Raw genomic sequence first — 21412 nt, 5'->3', positions numbered from 1 at the left:
CATGATAAACCGTAACATAAAATCAAATTAGGGTTGGTAAAGTCCTACCTTATTATCACCCTATAACTCAAATCTCCACACAATCGAACACGAACTCGAACCATCACTATTGTTGACCTTATTTTTCGTACTCAGAACTAGGTTGAGGGATCGAATGGATGAAGGAACCAAGAGAGAGAAGAGATGGAACAATATAACTCAAGTTTAAGATTAAGTTACCTTGGTCATTAATAAATGAAATAGCTAGTTTTATACAGTAAACGATGTTATAACGTAAAAATGATTATTTAATGGTTCAGTCTTAATGTAAACCTTTTACATAGGATGCTTCCACTTTCATGTCTCTGCAAGAACAATTTAAGATCACATTGTTTATACTAACTACAAAGCGGGTCGCATCCATAGTGTCCCAAAATAAGGCGCCCAACCTTATTCATATACTATAGACTGTTTATGCATTATACTCTCGAACTTGATCCACATTTATGTATATAAATAAAGTTTAAAAGTTTACTCAAGATAGCCTCAGGATCTTAGTTTATTTGATTCAAGATTATAATATTCAATTTCATTAATAATTTCTCAATAACAACTTTATTAAATAGAATATCATTTTAAAGTTACAAACTACTAGTTTTAGGAATATAAATTCTAACAGTAACAGTAACCGTAACAGTAGCAATATTAATACGACATGATTCTCAAGTGCAATCTGATTGAGTGTTCTCAACTCATTAATCAGATTCAATCTGATTGCATTATTTTCTAACAGATTTGGATGTGGGTCCTCGTATCACTACAAATGTAGAACATAAGCAAACAACCAAAGAGGCCCCTTTTTTTTAGTTGTTATTTCCATTGATCTATTAGGATTTCAACAGTTATACTGAGCTACCTATTTAAGTGGAAAAGCATGTGGTCTAAGACTTTAACGTATAGTACATACACTAGTGACTCAGAATATAATTATACCTAAGGCCCCGTTGGCTATGCATTTGTTTTCTTTTCTTTTCTTTTTCTTTTTTTCCTTTTAAGTTTTTGAAAACTAAACTTATAAAACCTCATTCAACCTCTAAATTTCTTGTTTCAAAATCTACTTTTTTTATTAAGGGACGTTTACAAAAATAGCAAAAAAATATATGATAATAGGATCCATGTCACTACATTTTCTAAATTGCAAAAGTAGTAAATTACGTGTCATATTTGTTATATTTACAAAAAGAGGTGCTATGGGCTTTTTTTTCTAAAAAAAATTACATATGATGCAAAGACAAAATTGCTAAAAATATTTATAAATATAACAAAATATCACTATTTATTAGTGATAGACTGCAATAGACATATATCAATGTATATCAATGGTAAATGATAGTAGTCTATCAGTGTTTACCATTGTTTATTATAATTGACAGAACAATGAAATTTTACTATATTTATAAATATTTTAGATCATTTGATTATTTTTAAAAACAAACCTTATTAAAATCGTCTTTTTTTTTAAAATCTAGCCAGAAATTTTAACTATTTGACTTAAGAAAGATGCAAATCGTTGATTATTTAAAAGAAAACATATTTCATTTTCGAAAACAAAAACAAGTATTAAACTGACCTGAATCATTGTTGATGTGGATGCTAAACATTGTTTTCCATTATGTTAAATATTGTTTATAGTGTTGGATTTGGATAATGGACTGCCACATCAAATGAAAAGAAATTTATGGAATGAATGTATAAGAGTAGTAGTACCATTTACCATCAATGGGAATATATACTACTATAAGTGGAAAGAAATTTATTACAATATTAAAACTTAATAAATGTTTACGAGTCATACCAGAAGGTTGACAAAATATTCTTCTCGATAGATTAGAAGTTTGATTCTCTAATTCTACTTTACTTGAAAAACAGCTCAAACTTTGATAATAAACACTATTGAGTTTGTGCATTTATTTATCGAGTAACTTTATATTCTCATTTTTTATATATATTTTACACCTTTACTGAATTAAGTCTATCTTTTTAACTTTAATGACCTAACTTAGACTTGCCAAACAATTCTTAACTTATTCTTTTTCTGTCATCCCCAAAGGACAACAAAGAGATGCAATTTCTACTTTGAGAAAAAGAAAAAGTTTGTGTACGTATAACAATTTAATATATAATTATGCTAAATGTATTCCAATAATACTATTATTATAATTAAAAATAGCTTGTCACACAAAAGTTTACACCAATCTAGAAAACAAGTTGTATATTGATAAAAAAATATACAAGTAAAAAAAAAAAAAAAAAACACACCACCTGTTTGGTAGAGAATTTGAAAAGACAATTTTCTAAAAAAGGGGTTCAAGAAAAACAGATAATTAAGTTTTATTTTATGTTTTCAGACACGTGTTTGGTTACAAATTCAAAAAATTAGATTCCAATTTTGAGAAAATGTTAAATGTGTTTCATACTATATATATATATATAAACATAAATCATAAAAAAATTGTTTTACTTATCCACTAAAATTTAATTAACAATAAGCCACTATTAATTCATTTATGAATATAATTTATGTTTACAAAATTAGTTAAGAGGAATTGTTAAAAATAGCAAATTTGATAAAATATTTACAGCAAAGTTTCAGATTCTATCGACAACAAACATTTAATAGACACTTATATCCTCGTTGATAGACAGTGATAGAAGTCTATTAGTTTCTATCATTGATAGAATCCAAAAAAATTTCTATAGCTTGTAAATATTTTAATTTATTTTGCTACTTTTAAAAAATGTCCAATTAAGTTAAATTGCAATTTTAGTCTCTATTTTTTTTAGAAAGTTAGAGTTTAATCTTTAGCTTGATAAAATCTCATATATAATCATCGTGGTTTGTCAAACCTACACAAATAGTCCTTAGAGAGCAAGACTACTTTCTATTATTTTATCAAACCAAATGAACTAAATTCTAGTTATAAACCATAAAGATTAAATTCTATCTATTTAAAATCACATGGACCAAATTTGTAATTAAACCTAAAAATTTATATATTATTAATTTTGTATTATTATATAATTTATAATACATTGCATAATACAAATTATATATAAAAAATGAATTTAGTTTATAACATAATATATTGTACGTTTAGATGTTTTTATATGTATTTAATTGAGTTTATAACATGTATACCTGGATTATAAAAGTATATCCACTGAACTTAGTGAATCTAAAAGTATAAAACATAATCTAGATTCTCTACCAAATAGACCTTTAATAATTCAGTTCGAATCTGTATCACTTATATCTAGAGTAGTGTAAAAAAAAAAAAAAAGATAATTTTACTAATGTGTAGATAAGTAATTACTACATTAATTGTGCTTATATGTAAACAAAGAGCATCTGCATTGATTCACGAGCAACCTAACTTTAGTTAAATAAAAACACAGACATTCTTTCTATTGTGACTCTGATCTTTTCTTGTCCTCCATCAAAGAGCTATCCACTCGAGCAACTTAAACTCCTACAAAGTATGAAAATGCCTTCTCAAAAAAGAAATCGCGTTTTGAGATAGTTTAGAAACAAAACAAATTCTTTAAGAAGAGCAACGACCCTAAAGCCAAGGGGAGGAAATTTCATATACACATATAGCATTAGAAAGATAGCAAACACGCCTTGGAGTTGACACCCAAAGAAAGAAAAGAATTGCTTACAAAAATAGATATTTACACAAAATTTGTTGTATAAGAAAACAAATTTAAACAATAAAGCCATCGGGTGAGATATGCTACAGAACATCACACATGATAGGGCTGCAACACAAGTGGCCAACATATCCACAAACTTCACCCCAAGAAATGTAACCAACAACAATTTACGTTTTGTTTTTTAAACTTTCACCACCAATGACTTATCAAACTTTGGAATGATATAAAAAGTTTAAGCTTTAATTTTGGATCAATCGGATGAATTATTGAAAATGATATCAATAAAGCATATTGAATTAGGGCAATTGTTGTTAAGGTTGCCACACACATATATATTCAAATTGTTCTTCATTGTATTTTTCAAAGATGTTTTTGAGCTCAAAGCTGTAATCACACATTTGTGTATGTGGTTACTGTTCTTGTGAATAGTTTTGTTGAAGACTACCTTCATTCCAACCACATAATGCATGGCTTTTAGGGGAACCTAAAACCAATTCAATTGAGAAGAGAGTTGTCATTTACTTCAAGTGAGAGGGAGTCTCACATACTTACGGAGAGCTGAAGTAATTCACCACTAATATTAGCTACATACTTAATTAAGGGGAGCCTAAACCTTAAGAAGAGGAATCCTCTCACATCTAGAAGGAGTCCAGATGTCCATTAAATTAGTTCAATGGTTGTCGTTGTGTAATCTTGAGAGTATACAGATAAGTATAATGTTGTAATTGCTTGAGTACTCTATTATAATAGTGGATTGTCTTTCTTAGGCACACTTCCCCACGAAGGTGTTGATAATCACCGAACTAGGTTACCAATTTTGTATGTTACAATTGTTTCTCTCTTTTATTTTTATTATTGTTTATATACTTCATATGGCCTGTCGTGTGGCATCTTTATTTAAGTGAAAGAACCACTTTTAGAAATTTCAAAGAACAACAATAAAATTTTAAAATTAGAACTGATTATACTTTGAACTGTGATATAAAAGTTTTAAGAATTTTAAATGTTTAATATGTAGGATAAATTACATAAAATGCCTCTAAACTTACGATTCGTGTAAAAAAATGTTCTTGGAGTTTCAAAAGTTTTAAAAAAACTCTAACTTTCAAATGAGTTTAAAAAAAACTCTTACCAAAAGTTTTGGATATAAATCGTTTGTGTCTGGTGTCAAAACCACCCCATAAACTTTCAGGGTGCATTTGGGGAAGGGTTGATTTAGAGAAGGGTTAGTGTTATATTAAATCTAGTTTTATCATAACCCTTGTTTAGGGGAAGGATTTAGAAATGTAGTTTTATGATAAAGAGGTGTTTGGGGGAAGAGTTATGTGGGAAGAGTTATGATAGTATTATGAATAAGATGTGTTTGTGGAAAGGGTTATGGGGATTTTATGATAAGATGTGTTTGTGGGAAGGATTAGGTGAGTAGGTTTATGTGGAATTTACGATAAAATTTATTTGGGAAAAGTGTTATATGGGTTGAGTTAATAATTTTTTTTTATGTAGTATAATATTTTTTAAATTAGATTGTAAATATGATAAAAAAAATTTTATTGCATACTTTTTTACAAAAGCGTCGAATCCGTCTTATTGCAAATAATTTATTCTATGTGTAATGTTATTAAATTAGTAAAGACAGTTGTTCAATTTCGAATTAATTTATGAACATATTATGAAAAATTTATTAAAAAACATTATTTAGAAATACAAATTAATTGTTTGCTATTTGTAATTAGCGATAGCGACGTCCCCTATTTTGAACATATATAATTACGTGGTACAACGCCTGCATGAAATTTTGAAAGATTATCCAATTGCAATTTAATTAAAAGTTTATCTACAGATGGTTATGAATTGTTTGTTACGAATTTGCAATTTTATTTTATTAACTTTGTAACATAGTTTGACCTCTCATTTATATGTTTGAATTGATGGTGGTAAGAAGTGATGTAAATTGGTATTTTTATTATGAAAAGTATGATTTTACGTTAGCTAATTTGAAAAATACATTAGTTGATTACTGTGTTATATGTTAAACATTCCCGTTATACTAATTTACTTACATTATATAGTACTTAATTGCATGATATGAAGATAGACGAAAGTTGAAAAACATATTGATATTGCATATGTATATTGATCTTGCATATGTAAAAACTACGTAAAGAAGATATTTAAACTACATAATGTATACACATTAGGAACTAAATGTAGTTTAACAAAACATTCATAATAAATTCATACAAAACCCATAAAAATAAATTACAAAAAAATATTGAAGTTTGTAACAATAGAAAATAAATTACGATCCTTAGTGTAAGTGACCATAATATATGAAACGAAACAATTGAATGCCTACAAACGGCAATTACAATAGTACCTCTAAGAAGAGTATACTCATGAATGGTGAGATCCTGCATAAGATATAAACATCATTGTTAACATTTGTACATAAGACATAATATAGAATAAAAAATATTTGAAAGAATATTACGTATACATACCTTCAATGACGACCAAAATACGACCTGAAATCAACATTGAATGACTAAAGGCATTAATACTCAACATGGAAAGTTTAAGAAAATGCTATTTTTTGAAATTGGTAGTCTCAGAGTTTTGAAATCCATGCAACATAATGAATGAAATTCCATAGTAGTAGAAACATCAAAAGCGAATGAAAAAAAGACAAAGAAGCATATAAGGTAAACATCAATACAATAGACAAAACAAGTACATACAAAAGAGTGCCTAATTGAGGAAGTATGAAAAGGCAGAAACAAGACATAAACATTGGTCGTCAAAAAGTACACAAACATACGAAAGAGGTTAAAAGCATTTACGTAAGAAAAGTATGAACAGACAGAAACTATGATTGCAAAAAAGTTTGAAAAGGAAAGAGCAAAGCAACTAAGGTAGAAACCATGAGAGAACAAGGGAGAAAGTGTGATGAGAAAAAAGTATGAAAATGTTAGAAATATTTACCTACGAAAGATCAATTTGGAATACAAAGGAAAGAGCCAAACAATGAGAAATGTATACATTTTCCCAAAGAGTACAATACAGATTAAAGGACAGGATACTCATGACAATTTGGAGGCCACTATATTGAATACAATTGGGGAAAAAATAGACAATAGATATATGTGAAAAATTAAAAAAAAATTGCATAAACCAGATTTCATATAAACCAAATCAATGAATGAAATAGAGCAAAAAAAAAATTTTTAGAAATCTATCATCGATTGACTACTCATCATCGGCTGTGTTTCAAAAAGAGTAATGAAACAGAAGTATACCTCCCTACCATGCTCGGGTAGGACCAATTGCTGACGAAGATAAAGCATCGAATATGTTCTACATCAGTCCAGGGTAAGGTCGAACGGTAAATTGAACACCAAGCAGCAAGGAATGGTTGTTTCAAGGGTAACACGCACATGCGTGTTCATACAGAACACGCAAAGAAATTCGAAAACGGTTTCGGTTTGGAGGCAGCGTCGGTGGAGGGTCACCTTCAACAAACCCCAGTCCGTTTTCAAAAGTGAGAGAGAAGGATGAGAGAGATCAAGATCGACAACTTCCATTCCGTGTATGAAACCCCTTTTTTAAAATAACGGGGATAAGCAGATTTTCGAGCTAAAAGAACAAAAAAGAAACAAAAAAATACGGAAGCTTTCAAGAACGTAATACAGAAAATAATGGAAGGCGAAAGTGAACGAAGCCGAAAAGAAGAAAAAAATTTCACCAATGGAGCCCCAATGACGAAGGTGTAAACATGGAGGCCTCAATCGAACGTAATGCATGGTTGAAAGAAGGCGAAAACACGGAGGCAAAAGTGAAGGAAGAAGATGAGGCGTAAACACGGTTGAAAGAAGGCGGCAACACGGGTTCAACGAGGCACAACACGAATTGAAAAGGAAATTCAACAGGGGGTTTCAAAGAAATTTTTTTTATGAAACCGGTTTATGGAAACCCTAAAACTAGGGTTTCCATAAACCATGGGCCAAACAGGGGTTAGGGTTGGGCTAACCCAAGCCCACAGTACTAACCCTAACCCCAAACAGCCCCTCAAAGTTTTAAAAATACTCATAAACTTAAAAGAAATTTTAAAAAAAAAACACATTTCTAGTTATATGAATAGAAACTGTTAATATGGTCTTATTTCTCTAGTTTTCAATCTTTTTCTCCGCTCCTTTCTTTAATAACCTCTTACTCTTCTTTTTATTAACTATTTGACATTTGTTTATCTAAAATAAATAAAATTACATACTTTAAATTTTAAAAAAATATTTTAGTAATAGAAAATGTTCAACTTTTATGATTGTTTCAATTTAAACCCTCATGTATGTTTTATTTGAATATACTATTAATGATTTAAATTAGGAAAACTTACATAGATGTAACAAAATACCAAACTATTTAGTAACAAAACCCATAAAGTTAGCCATTTTTTAAATATTCCAGGTTTGTCCTTCCATCATTTTCTCTTCCTCGCGATGAAATCGTCTTCTTCCTCGCGATGAAATCGTCTTCTTCCTCTTGCGATTTCTTCCATGTTCTTCCTCCTGCGATTTCTTTCATCGTATTTCTTCTTTTCCTCTTTTCCTCTCCTTTTTTTCTACGATTTCTTTCCATAATATTTCTTATTTTTCAATTCTTTTTTTACGTCATTAAATCTTTCGATCGTCTTTCTTCTTTTCTTCTTTTTTTTTCGCTGCGGTTTCTTTCCATCGTCTTTCTTCTTTTCTGATTTTGCGATTTCTTTCAATGTATATTCTTCTATTTTGATTCTTTTTTACATCGTTTAATATTTTCTTCGTCTTTCTTTTTTTCTGATTATTTTTTACGTCGTTTAATCTTTCCATCGTCTTTCTTCTTCTTCTTCTTTTTCGCTGTGATTTCTTTCCATTATCTTTCTTCTTTTCCTTTTCTTTTTTTTACGTTGTTTGAATTTGGATAACCAAATCTGAACGACCGTGTACAAAAAAATAGCAAATCTAAAAAATCATGTATAAAAAATCTTGAAAAAAATCATTCAGATTGGAGTAGCTAAATGTAAATGATCGTGTAAAAAAATAAATCATCGGTAGACAAATCTAAACGATCGTGTACCAAAAGAATTTAAAAAATTATTTAGCCAAATCTAAACGATTGTGTAAATAAATCTAAACGATTGTAGAAAAAAATAAACGATCGTGTAGCAAAAGAATTTTAAAAAATCGTTTAGCCAAATCTAAACAATTATGTAGACAAATCTAAACGATTGTATAAAAAAGATAAACGATCATGTAGTAAAAAAATTTAAAAAAATCGTTTAGCCAAATCTAAACAATCATGTATGAAGATTTGAAAAAAAATTCGTTTAACGATTAAATCTAAACGATCCTATAACCAAATTTAAACGTAACCAAATTAAACGATCGTGTAACAAAATTACACGATAGAATTGAAAAAATAAATTGTAGTCATATCTAAACAATCGTGTACCAAACAATAGCCAAATCTAAACGATCGCAAATATATTACGCGCGTTGTTGACGACGTAGTTAATGGAACATTTTTTGTATTTTACACGATAGGCCTCTAAGCTTTTTCTATTTTCAAAATTGTTCTATATAATATAAATATTTTGTTGCCTTTTTTATATTTTTGAAAAGACCGCTTTAAATTAATACACTATTACTAATTTGAAAATTAAATTTATACAATAATACAACCACTCAAGTTTCAAATTTAAAAGAATACAATTACCAGTGAAGAGTACAAATTGATAAAAAAATCATAGTTTAAAGATATAAAGGATATTTTCTCAATCTAATAAAAAAATTGTATTTTTTAGTAAAAATCAAACAAATAATTTGAATTAGTATTTATTAATTATAATTTAAAAAGAGTCAAAAATAGAAAATTTGAGAAAGAGTTTTTTTTTATGGAATATAGTTCTTATAAAAATTTCTAAAATAAAGCGCAAAACACCGTTATATTGTTAAAATTAACTTGTAATTTAATTTATAATTAATCAAAGGAATTTGATGTATATGATCAGTATCTACCTCACTTCATCTAATAAATATAACGTTAAACTTAAAAGTTAACTCAATAAATTCCATTTAATTTCATTTTCTTCGTATATTTTAAAGGAAGGTTATATATCAAATCATTAGCTAAAGTTTTTTTTTTTTATTATTATTATTATTATTCTCATATATATATATATATATATATATATATATATATATATATATATATATATATATATCCCACACCCAAACTTTAATTCAACGTTTTATTCATGCCTTTTTTGTTCTTCATCCTTCTAAATTTTCTACCCACAAGTTAATCATCTTATTATTCTAAAAGACTCTATGTCGTCTTTTTCACTTTCTATTGATATTTTTTAAAATGAAAGTTACACTTAGAAAGCTTTTAAAAAATCATTTTAATGTTTTTTGTTTTTGTGTTTTTGGAATTTGATTGATGATTGATGTGTTTCTTTAACAAAAGTAAAAAAATTTCTTTTGAAAAATAAAAGTCAAACCATAATTTAAAAAAAAAATGATGTAATCCTAATGAAATTTTATTGAGATGAATTGTAATGTGAATCTAAATCGTAAACCTAGTTGGATATATCGTTTTTGTTCTTGCTTACTTAGAATTCTGAATTTGTCATTTTTACTATTACTATTATCGCTACGGTTACTACCAGATAGAATTTGTCGTATTTATGACATATAGATATCCCTAAGTTTGTCTGATATTTTATTTCACAATCCTCGTCTTTGTTAATTTTTCGTGACGTTGTCATAATTTAGTGTTAATGAAAAATTGTTTAGAAAGTAAAAAAAGAAATATTATTTTATTTAAGATTGCATTCCCACGTTGCTTAAAAAGTTTGTTTAAATACTCACATATTCAATTGTGGGTTTGGGTCAAAGGGTACCTATGCATGTTTTGGAGAAGGAGAGGAGATAAGCAAAAGTGGCTTAGTCAGTGTCTGTTTGTTTGGTCAGACGTGGTGAGGTGAGGAATAAAATAATATTTTTGCTAAAAAAAAATTATTTTCAAATCGATTTTTCATTTTGTTCAATTAATAACCGTTTCATATTTAATTTTGTGCATAGTTGATAAAACCGTTTGAACCATTACATTTCTAATGTTAAATGGTTCTGTTTTGGCTTTCATAATATTCCAATCGTTGGGCTATTTTGCTGACCGTTCTATCATAAATTCCTTACAGTTGCAAAGGCTCCCTCGTCTGCAGCTATATATATGTGTACGTGCGCGCTTTCCCTTCTCATTTGATTATTCACCGAAAACACAAAAGCTCTCCTATTCTCCCTCAAATTCTCTTCTTTTGTCTCCCTTACTCTATCCAATTTTGTTTTTACTTTTCGAAACAACTTTCTTGCCTTTTGTTTTAAGTTTTTCGAGCAACTAAATATCTAGAGAGTGTTGATATACATGTTGGTTCCACTGCAGTTCCTATCAACGAATTAGAAGTTGTTTTATCTTAGAAACGTCGAAGCACTTTACATCTATTTGCACATTCAAACATAGTCGCATAATGTCTTAAAGAAAGCGGAATCTGTGATTCAACCATGCTTCTGTTTTGCAGGTTTTCCTACTAGGATGCTTAGCTCCACCGAAGTGCAACAACATTCAGAATTTGTTAGCTTTTAAGAAAAAACAATTTTGAGCAATTAATATCGCAATATATTTATTTTCTCTCCATTTCTTTAATTTTTTTACGTAAAAAAACTCTACCACATTTTTCCAATTGACTCTTATTTCTCTCTCTCTTTTTTTTTTTTTTACTCCTCTCCATATTCAAAATTCATAGCAACTTTGTCTTAATTAAGCTTGTGTTGTTTGAAGAAAGTATCGTACTTGTGTCGTCGTTGTTTATACAACAAACCTCCAATACTGCTATCAAGAAATATGCTTTTTTAAATCCACGTTTCATCCTTCCATTTCCTTTATTATTCAAATTCTTATTTCCTTTTATATGACATGTTTATTTAGTACTGTTCCATTAATCAAAGAATAATAAAAATATATATACTTTTATGTGTCACAGTCATTACATATATTCAAGGAATTCAAGAGGCCAAGGTGATGAATTTACTTTTTGAAGGCTAAATTAAATTCAAATAAAAATTTCTATTCCTCTTTTAATTTGTCGCTCGTCGTTATTTATTTTAATAGTGCCCAATGAAACATTTAAAAGAACATAAAACTACTCTTTTTTCAAGACCATTTTCTGTTAATCGAACAAAGATAAACTTCGTTCTTTGAACGAGTGTTGTTATAAAAAAAAACCTTTGAACCTTTTTATCTTTATTTGGGGTGTCCAATCACATCATCTAGTTAAATTAAGATGGATAACATCCCAATTTTCTCTCTTTGGGAACCAAGTCGGCTGCTTCACATTGCAAACTCATAGCGGCATATGGTTATTGACAATAACAACAGATTTGACATGTTCATAATTCTACTATTGTAACAGTAACAATAACACTAACAACTAATTGATCCCATGTAAATTTGAAACGTGTTTACACTACAAGAAAATGGAGAATTCCTGACGCCGCAAAATCACGTCGGCATAAAGAACGTCGGGAATAAGGGCATTCCCGACGCCATCAACCACGCGTCGGGAGATGCGTCGGGAAAACAATCTTTCCCGACGCACCACGAAGGCGTCGGCAAGAATACGTCGGGAAAAAGGGCTTTTCCCGACGCCGTGCACAGTGCGTCGGGAGCGGCGTCGGGAATAGGGGTTTTTCCCGACGCCGCGTGAAACGTCGGGAAAAGGGGTTTAATGAGCGTCGGGAATTCCCCTTTTCCCGACGCATTTTGGGGGATTTCCCGACGCCTCGTGACTGCGTCGGGAAATCCCCTTTAAATTCATTTCAGTTCTGTATTCACAGAACCGAAGCCGAGAGGAGAGGAGAAAAAGAAAGGAGAAGAAGAAGAAGTCGCCGCAGCCGTTGTTTCCTTTCGTTCCGCCGCCGTCCGTCGCCGACCGCCCTCGCCGTTGTTCCTCGTCGCCGTCTGCCACTTTAGGTAAGTGAAATATGTAAATTTATTTAGTTTAAGTTTATGTTTTAGGGTTTTTTTTGATAAAAATTAGTTTAGGGTTATTTTTTATGAAAATTAGTTTAGGATTTTTCTTTTGGAATAGATTTTTGTTTGTTAAATGTATTTTTGTATAGAGTGTGTGTAATTTGTAGTTGAATTGAAATTTGAAATTTGAATGGTTTAGGATTTTTGTTTTAGAAAATTGAATAAAATTGAATGGGGGTTGAATTGGGGGAGGGGTTTATTGTTAAATTGAAAATTGAATTGGGAGGGGGGTTTATATTTGAATTGAAAATTGAAAATTGAAAATTGAAATTGGGGGGGGAGGGGGTGGGGAGTGGAGTTAATAGTTAAATTTAAAATTGAATTGGAGGGAGGGGGTTTAAGTTAAATTGAAAATTGAGATTGGGGGGGGAGGGGAATTTATAGTTGAATGAAAAATTGAAATTGGAGGGGGGGGGGGGGAGTTAATAGTTAAATTGAATTGGGAATGTAATATGTGTGTTAAGATTTGTTTTTGCTATCCTGCAGTTATGGTAGCTTTTTTGTTCTGAATTTGTTTATGTTTGGGATGGCTATCCTGCAGTTATGGTAGCCTTTTTTGTTTTGAATTTGTTTATGTTTGGGATGGCTATCCTGCAGTTATGGTAGCCTTTTTTGTTTTGAATTTGCTGGTATCAAGGGGTGGTAGTTAGGATAGCTTGAAGTCGTTTCTACAACGACAGTATGAGCTCGCTGAAAGAAGAGGGCAGCCGGTCGATCGTGTGGAATTGTTCCGGGAAACACACGTTCGAGCTGGGACATTCGTGTCGCAGGCCGCCGAGGATGCGCATGTAAGTTATACCCTTATTAATTATCCACTTTTATTATATATTTTTGCGCGTTACCTAACATAATTTTTAAATTTGTTGCAGAATCAAATGCTGGAACTCCAATCCCAGCCTACCCCAGAGGGTAGTCAGCCACTCTCTGAGGATGAGATATGCGATCAGGTGTTGGGTAGACGACCAGGCTACTCAAAAGGCCTTGGTTGGGGACCCAAGCCGAAGGCCCGCAGAACGGCAAGTGCAAGCAGTTCGTCGACATCTTGTTCGCAGTCCACACAAAAAGAGATTGAATTACAAGCTAAACTTCATGAAGCTTTGGAACGGATTGAAGTACAAGATAGAAATCACCAAACATTAGCTTCACAAGTGGAAGCTATGAAAAAGATGATTGAAGACCTAACTCGTGCACAACAGGGACCACCACATGATCCCTAGCCCTGCGGTACGTCGTATATGTCTCTATTATTCTTAAGTTTTTGCAATATATGATTATGTATTAAACTTAGTTATTTTTATACCATTTTTAGGACCGAAGGTGTAGAATGACGCGCATACGCACCTCGTTGGGAGATTGGGTCTTATGTTTATGTTTTTTGTATATTGAGAACTATATTTTCTTGTAGTCAACTTATTCGTATTATTAATTTTAATTCTATTTTTTAATTTGTGTTTGTATATTTATTAATTTAATCCAAAACGTCGCCAAATTTTTTTGAGCAATCCGAACATCATTGTGAATGTTTGAGCAAAATATTATAAGGAAAAAAGTAAAAATAAAATATTTAAAAAAATATATAAAAAATATTTCCCGACGTTCATTACGTCGGGAAAAAAAACGTCGGAAAATAGGCTTTCCCGACGCCGTGCGATGCGTCGGCATAGACGGCGTCGGGAATAAGGTTTTCCCGACGCCGTGGATGCCGACGCATCTCACGGCGTCGGGAAAGCCTTTCCCGACGCCGTACCAAATCGGCGTCGGGAAAGCCTCTAGCGACGCATTTCCCCCGACGTTCTTCCCGACGTCGTTTTGTACGTCGGGATATCCTTTCCCGACGTTCTTTGCATTTTCGCCGACGTATTTGTGCGTCGGGAGTACCGACGTCTCTTGTAGTGTTAAATTTAACACCCTCAATTCTTCGTTCTTTGATTACATAATTTGAAGTGAATCTCACATTTCATTATGAATATATTGAATACTGGTAAACTAGAACAAACGTAATCAAATGGTGTATACTTTTTATACTACCATTGATTTATTATACGGGTAAACGTAACCTAAATAAAAATATAAAAAAAAAAAACAAAAAATAGGAAACTCAAAATAAAATAATTATCAAATTATGTTTTGTTATCAACTAAACCAGAAATCTAATCTAGAAAAGGAAATTGTCATTTCATTTTTAGTTAAACAATGGGATTGAAATACCAAAACCTTTTTAAATGAGAATTATCCACTAATATTGAATTATTGATATCAATATTCCAATTTTGTTAAACAAAAAAGAAAAATGGTAAAAACCATTTAGATTAACAATTGAGTTGTTATTACTCCAAACATAACAACAATAATAAGTTAGGAAGATTCATATATATTAGAATTTCTATTATATTAAATGTTTTTAAATCCTATTTTATTCTTTGGATTTCTATGTTGTTCTATGTCCATACCTAAACTTTTTAAAATGGGTTGAGTTTTTTTTTTATAAAAAAAGTGCTAATTAAGATTTTATTAACTATTTTAACAACATGGAAATGTAAAGTAGGTTGCCAAATAAATTACTCACCCTACAAAATTTTACCTAAGATGGTAAGAGAATTTTCTATAGAACTCAAAAGTGATTTTTCGTTCGAAGATTTTAGTAATTCACCGTTTTTATACATTAATTGTTTGACATTTTCAAATGTTTAAACAAAACTTGAACAAAATAAAATAAACTATTTTAAATTTAGAGATGTAAAACGAAGAAAATTCAAAAGTTGAATCAAGCAAGTAAGATTTAAAGCTATTATTATTAAAGCTAATAGAGATGACAAACTCTTTTTTTTATATATATATTTCTATCCACAAATGGTTAGTATTTTAATCGTGGGCTTAAGAACTATATTACCATTTAAAACTTTAAAAAAAGAAAAAAAAAATCAACTACAATAATAAAACAGAAATAAAAAGAAGATTTTTGAAGTGGTAATTAGGAAGAAACCACGCAACCCTAAGTTGGCGGCGAGCAGCAAGGAAATTCCGAAACTGCAAAGAAATTAGTGACAAAATCTGATTAAAACTCAACCGATGATAGAATAGGATTACAACACAACAAAGCCTAAAATGAATGTAGAAAGAGAGAGAGAGAGAGAGAGAGAGAGAGAGAGAGAGAGAGAGAGAGAGAGAGAGAGAGAGAGAGAGAGAGAGAGAGAGAGAGAGAGAGAGAGAGAGAGAGAGAGAGAGAGAGAGAGAGAGAGAGAGAGAGAGAGAGGATGGGGAATGGTAATGGAGGAATTTTGAGGAGGTGAATAATGATGGAATAGAGATGGTAGAAAGAAAAAGCCCTAAATGAAGCATCATCTTCTTCATTACTCCTCATTGTGGAACTGAGAATGAAACTGCATTCATTAGTTTTTTTCTTCCCCAAAATCGATATAATCGGATAACCTTACATTGTACTTCAATTATAATAATGGATGGCAACTTTAATAAGACAAATGTTCTGAACAAGATTTGGTTTCTCGTACCAATCCTTTCCATTACCAATTCCACAAATCCATATGTTATAGCCAAGTTTAGACAGAACCATTTTTATCACGAAGAAACACAATTTTTATGTGAGTATGGTCTACTTCTTTCAACTCTAAAACATCATTTTTAAATATACCTAAGTTTTTTTTTTTCAGATGTGAATATGATAGACCAAAATACTGAACAAATTGATCAAAGTTGGTCGAATTGAAGATGTTTAATTAGAGATAAGGAGGGATTTGATCAGAGTTGGTCTGAAAATTAAAATTTAAGCTGACAACTTTTTTGATGAACTTTAAGGACTTAAACCAATCTTAAATTGATCGATGGATGATTAGTTTGTACTCATTCCTGTTTAGGCTCGGTTTAAACGCTTATTAAACTAACCATAATCTGTTTGATGGCAACTCGGTAAAAAAATTGCGTATGAGAAACTGATTATATTTATACACAAAACATTTTATGTTACATTTATTCTCATATAGTTCAGTTAAACATCTAATCACAAATCAGGCGTCTTATCAAAAGATTTTCTTTATTCTTTAATTTAGAGAAAAGAAAAGATATATTTTATTTGTATTTAAACATGTAAAATTATTATTGAATATTTTCTCTTGTATGTTTACATCAAGGAGAAGAGGAGATAAATACAAGTTCCTATGAGGTAAGAAAGGCAACAAATAATACAAAATAAGATAATATCTTCTTAATTACAATAGAATATATATACATTAATACCCTCCCTCAAACTCAAGGTGGTAGAGTAGCTGTCAGCTTGAGTTTGGTACGCAATTGATTGAAGCGAGTAGATGGTAAGGCTTTGGTGAAGATATCAGCTGGTTGCTCAGTGGTGGAGACAGGTTGCAAAAGAAGTGCGTTACTCAAGAGATGATGACGAATGAAGTGACAATCATTTTCGATGTGTTTTGTACGCTCATGGAAAACATCATTGTGGACAATTTGGATGGCACTACAATTATCACAATGAAGGAGAGTAGGATCCTGCTGGGGAACACCCATATCAACAAGAAGCCAACGAAGCCATAAAAGTTCGGCGGTAGTATTAGCAAGAGCACAATATTTTGATTCAGTACTAGAACGAGAAACAACACTTTGTTTCTTACTACGCCAAGAAATGAGAGAATAGCCTAAGTAGAAGCAGTAGCCTATTGTAGAACGCTAATCAGTGGGATCCCCAGCCCAATCTGCATCAAAATAGCCAGATAATACAAGAGAGGATTGAGAAGAAAACTGAAGTCCATGCCCCAAAGTCCCCTTGATATAGCGAAGGATACATAGTACGGCAGTAAAATATATGGATGGTTCGAGGAGCAGCCATAAATTGGCTAACATGTGAACAGCATATGCAATGTCTAGACGAGTCATTGTTAGATAGATGAGACTGCCAACGAGTTGCTGATACAAACTGACATCTTCAAGAGGAACACCATCATAAGGGGTCAAATGAACATTGGGATCTTACGGCGTTGAAGCGATGTTAGAGTCGGTGATTCCTGAGCGAGCTAAAAGACCAGAGGCATATTTAGCTTGGGACAATAAATACTTGTCCGAGCGTCGAGAGACTTCAAGGTCAAGAAAGTAGTTAAGAGATCCAAGGTCTTTCATTTCAAAATGTTGACCAAGGTAATGTTGGAGATCGGATATGGCTTGTGGATCATTACGAGTGATAATCATGTCATCAACATAGAGAAGAAGGAGAACAATACCCTGGGGTGTGTGGCGAGTAAAGAGCGTAGTGTCATAAGAACTAGAAGTAAAACCAAGTTGAGTGGAAGAGCTAAATGTGGCAAACCAAGCTCGTGGAGCCTGTTAGAGGCCATATAGTGCGCGACGTGAGAGACACACCTTGTGAGGAGGAGAAGAAGTACCAGGAGGTGGCTTCATATAGACTTCTTCAGAAAGAGTCCCATTAAGAAAAACATTTTTAACATCCATCTGAATAAGAGGTCACTGCTTGACAGCAGCAACAGCTAATAAACTTCGAACAGACGTCATTCGAGCCACATGAGCAAATGTTTCTTCATAGTCAATACCATATTCTTGGGAATACCCTTTTGCTACAAGACGAGCCTTATAACTCTCAATAGTACCATCAGAGTGAGTCTTGATTTTGTAGATCCACTTACAGCCAATGGGTCTTTTACCAGGAGGTAAGTCAACATAGTCCCAAGTGTGCATCTTTTCAAGAGCCTGTAATTTATCATTCATCGTTTTCTGCCATAAAGGGTCAGTACTAGCCTCTTGTTAATAGGTAGGTTCAACAAGGGAAACAATAGTGGAAAAATAGTGATAATCTTGGAGATGAATAAAAGGTTCCCTTACCCGAGTAGAACGACGAGGAGGGGTGTCTGGAGTAGGTTAAGAACTACCATCAGAGATGGACGATTGGTCTGAGGTTGCCGAAGTAGGTGCAGATTGAGCAAGCTCATTACCAAAAGGGGACTCAGAGAGAGGAAAAAGGTCAATAGATGTGTCAGTGAAAAAAGGTTGAGGACTAGAGAAGAAGACGTGGAAGGAGGACAAACGAGAAAACATAGTGTGCTCCCAAAATATGACATGGCGAGATATACAAAGTCTATTGGAAAGGGGATCCCAACAACGAAAACCTTTATGTTCAGTGCCATAGCCAAGAAAACAGTAGAGGCGGGCACGTGGTTCAAGTTTAGTGTATTCATGAGGATGCAGGAGAACAAAGCAAGCACAACCGAAGGTTTTAAGATTAGAATAGTTGGGAGGAGTACCATATAGTTTTTCGAATGGAGAGATGTTTTGAAGACGGAGGAAGGAAGACGATTGATAGTATAGACAGATGTAAGAGCTGCTTTACCACAAAATTTCTCAGGGCATGAGGCAAAAAGAAGGAGGGCACGTACTGAGTCACGAATGTGGCGATGTTTGCGCTCAGCACGTCCATTTTGTTGAGAAGTGTGGGGGCAGAAGCGCTCAACAAGAGTGCCCTGTTGGGAGAGAAAAGATAGAAGAATGGAGTCTTTATACTCCAAGACATTGTCGGTGCGAAGGGTTTTGATGGGACAAGAGAATTGGGTACAAATCATATTAGCAAACTTAATATAAGTGCGAGATAATTCAGAGTGGTGTTTGAGAAAGTAAATCCATGTAAATCGAGAGAAATCATCAATAAATAAAACATAATAGCGATAACCATGGGCAGTGGAGGTAGGGGCAGGACCCTAAATGTCAGAATAGATTAAATCAAAGGTTTATCAAATATAGAAGTAGATGTAGAAAAAGACAAAGCAGGTTGCTTAGCAAGTTTGCAATTTAAACAATTAAAAGGGACAAACTTGGTAGTACTGTTTAAATGGTTAATAGAAATATTACGCAATTTTTCTGGAGAGGCATGACCAAGACGAAGATGCCACTGATATGTATCAGAGTCGGTGATAGGGGCAGAGATGGAGGAAGGAGGAGGGACCTGAAGTGATAGGAGCTCAAACAATCTTCTCACTTTGCGACCCGTCCCAATCGTCTGTCCCGTCTGCGGATCCTGAACCTGACAACCATTAGGAGAAAAAGAGACAGTTAAGCCAAGGTCGCACAATTGACCAACAGATACTAGATTAAAGGTTAAGTTTGGGACACAATAAGTATGAGGAAGATTCAAACTAGGAGTATTAATGGTGCCAATGTGGGTGATATTCATACAATTGCCATCTGCAGCATAAATGGGAGGTAAAAATTTAACAGAACTTGGAGTGTTCATAAGAGAATAATTAGATGTCATATAATTGCAACAGGCAGAGTCTGAAGGGATGAAAACCCTTTACAGCGGAAGAATTACAGAAACAATTTTGATAGTTAAACATGCTTTGAAGAAAAATACAAAGAAGAAAGCGTACGCTCGTTGACGACTCTGAATCTACCACACCAATTTGGGCACCACCTTGGAAACCTTCCTATTCTCTGATTGATATGGTTTGTGGGAACCAAAATTGGAATAAGGGAATTTTTCTGTACGGAGAGAATTTTTTTAGAGAGAATGGAGCTTCTTCTTCTTCGCAGAACTCACCCCTTTTGATTGTTACGCAAAGTATTCCCACTTCTTCAAACGGAAGAAGTGGGAAGTTGAGATAATAAATGGGAACGTGGGAAAACCACCCACGTTCCCTATTAACTTAATAATAATTATTAAATTAATATATATTAAACTAATTAATTAATTTAATTTAATAATTAATTAAATCATATTTAATTAATATTTTCATTTAAATCATATTTAAATGAATATCTCTCGCATAACCTATAGTTTTAATTTAATTAAATCAAATTAAACTAAACTATTAATTAATTCTCAAATTAATTATTTTCTAAATTAAATATCTTATATTCAATTTAATCCATAATTTGAATCATATTCAAATATAAATTTCTTTCATAACCTATAGTTTTAATATGTATCATATACACATTAAATTTTAACTTATAGTTTTAATATGAATCTAATTCAAATTAAACTAATATTTGAACTTATTCAAATATTTTATTCTCTCGTAATTTAATTTTGAATCATATCCAAAATTAAATTTATATAATAAAGTCTAATTAAAATATAAACTTTATATTATAATGTATCAATATACATTATATTATTCTCAAAGTAATTTGAACATTTCAAATTACAACCAATATAAATAAATCTCATTACTCTTTATGAGCTAGGAATGGGACCTAATGGACCTACTGATTAGAAGCTACAACGATATGAGATTAATTAGCTAAACTCATTAACTACATTAATCAATATTCGTTAACTATGTGTACACTCCACTAAAGACTCACAACTGAACTCTTCTCACTGTAGATATATTTATGTGTCTACGGATATAGACCAATACTAGTAAGTTAGTCCTTCATAAGTGTTCGTAATACCAGCTGGGCCAAATTACCATTTTACCCATGGGTTACCTCTAGCCTTTAAATACCAGTGCTCCTCTAATGAACAACCTGTTTATGGTCCAACCACTAAACAGAAACCCCTCTCGTGTCATAGAAAGGGTAGGACCCTTTGTTCAAGTTCCGGAGACACCATTTAAGGGAACAC

At 31.9% G+C, this 21412-nt stretch overlaps 1 protein-coding gene and 1 long non-coding RNA gene across 2 annotated transcripts in view; both read left to right on the top strand.

The window, feature by feature from the left end:
- The first annotated feature begins 12628 nt into the window (after positions 1 to 12628).
- LOC127148420 (uncharacterized) overlaps positions 12629 to 21412 on the top strand; it is a 29128-nt gene continuing 20344 nt past the window's right edge. Inside the window, exon 1 of the mRNA XM_051082017.1 lies at positions 12629 to 12756. The gene's annotated coding sequence lies outside the window, so the exon portion shown is untranslated. The remainder of the gene's footprint in view (positions 12757 to 21412) is intronic.
- Positions 13480 to 14261, top strand: LOC127148423 (uncharacterized). The gene is made up of 3 exons (XR_007819420.1): positions 13480 to 13604; positions 13686 to 14040; positions 14126 to 14261. It is a non-coding gene; the product is annotated as an uncharacterized LOC127148423 (long non-coding RNA).

Source organism: Cucumis melo, chromosome 3, assembly GCF_025177605.1.
Source record: "Cucumis melo cultivar AY chromosome 3, USDA_Cmelo_AY_1.0, whole genome shotgun sequence".
Lineage (NCBI taxonomy): Eukaryota > Viridiplantae > Streptophyta > Magnoliopsida > Cucurbitales > Cucurbitaceae > Cucumis > Cucumis melo.
The sequence above is the reverse complement of the archived record's forward strand: the minus strand, read 5'-3'. Positions and strand labels throughout refer to the sequence as shown.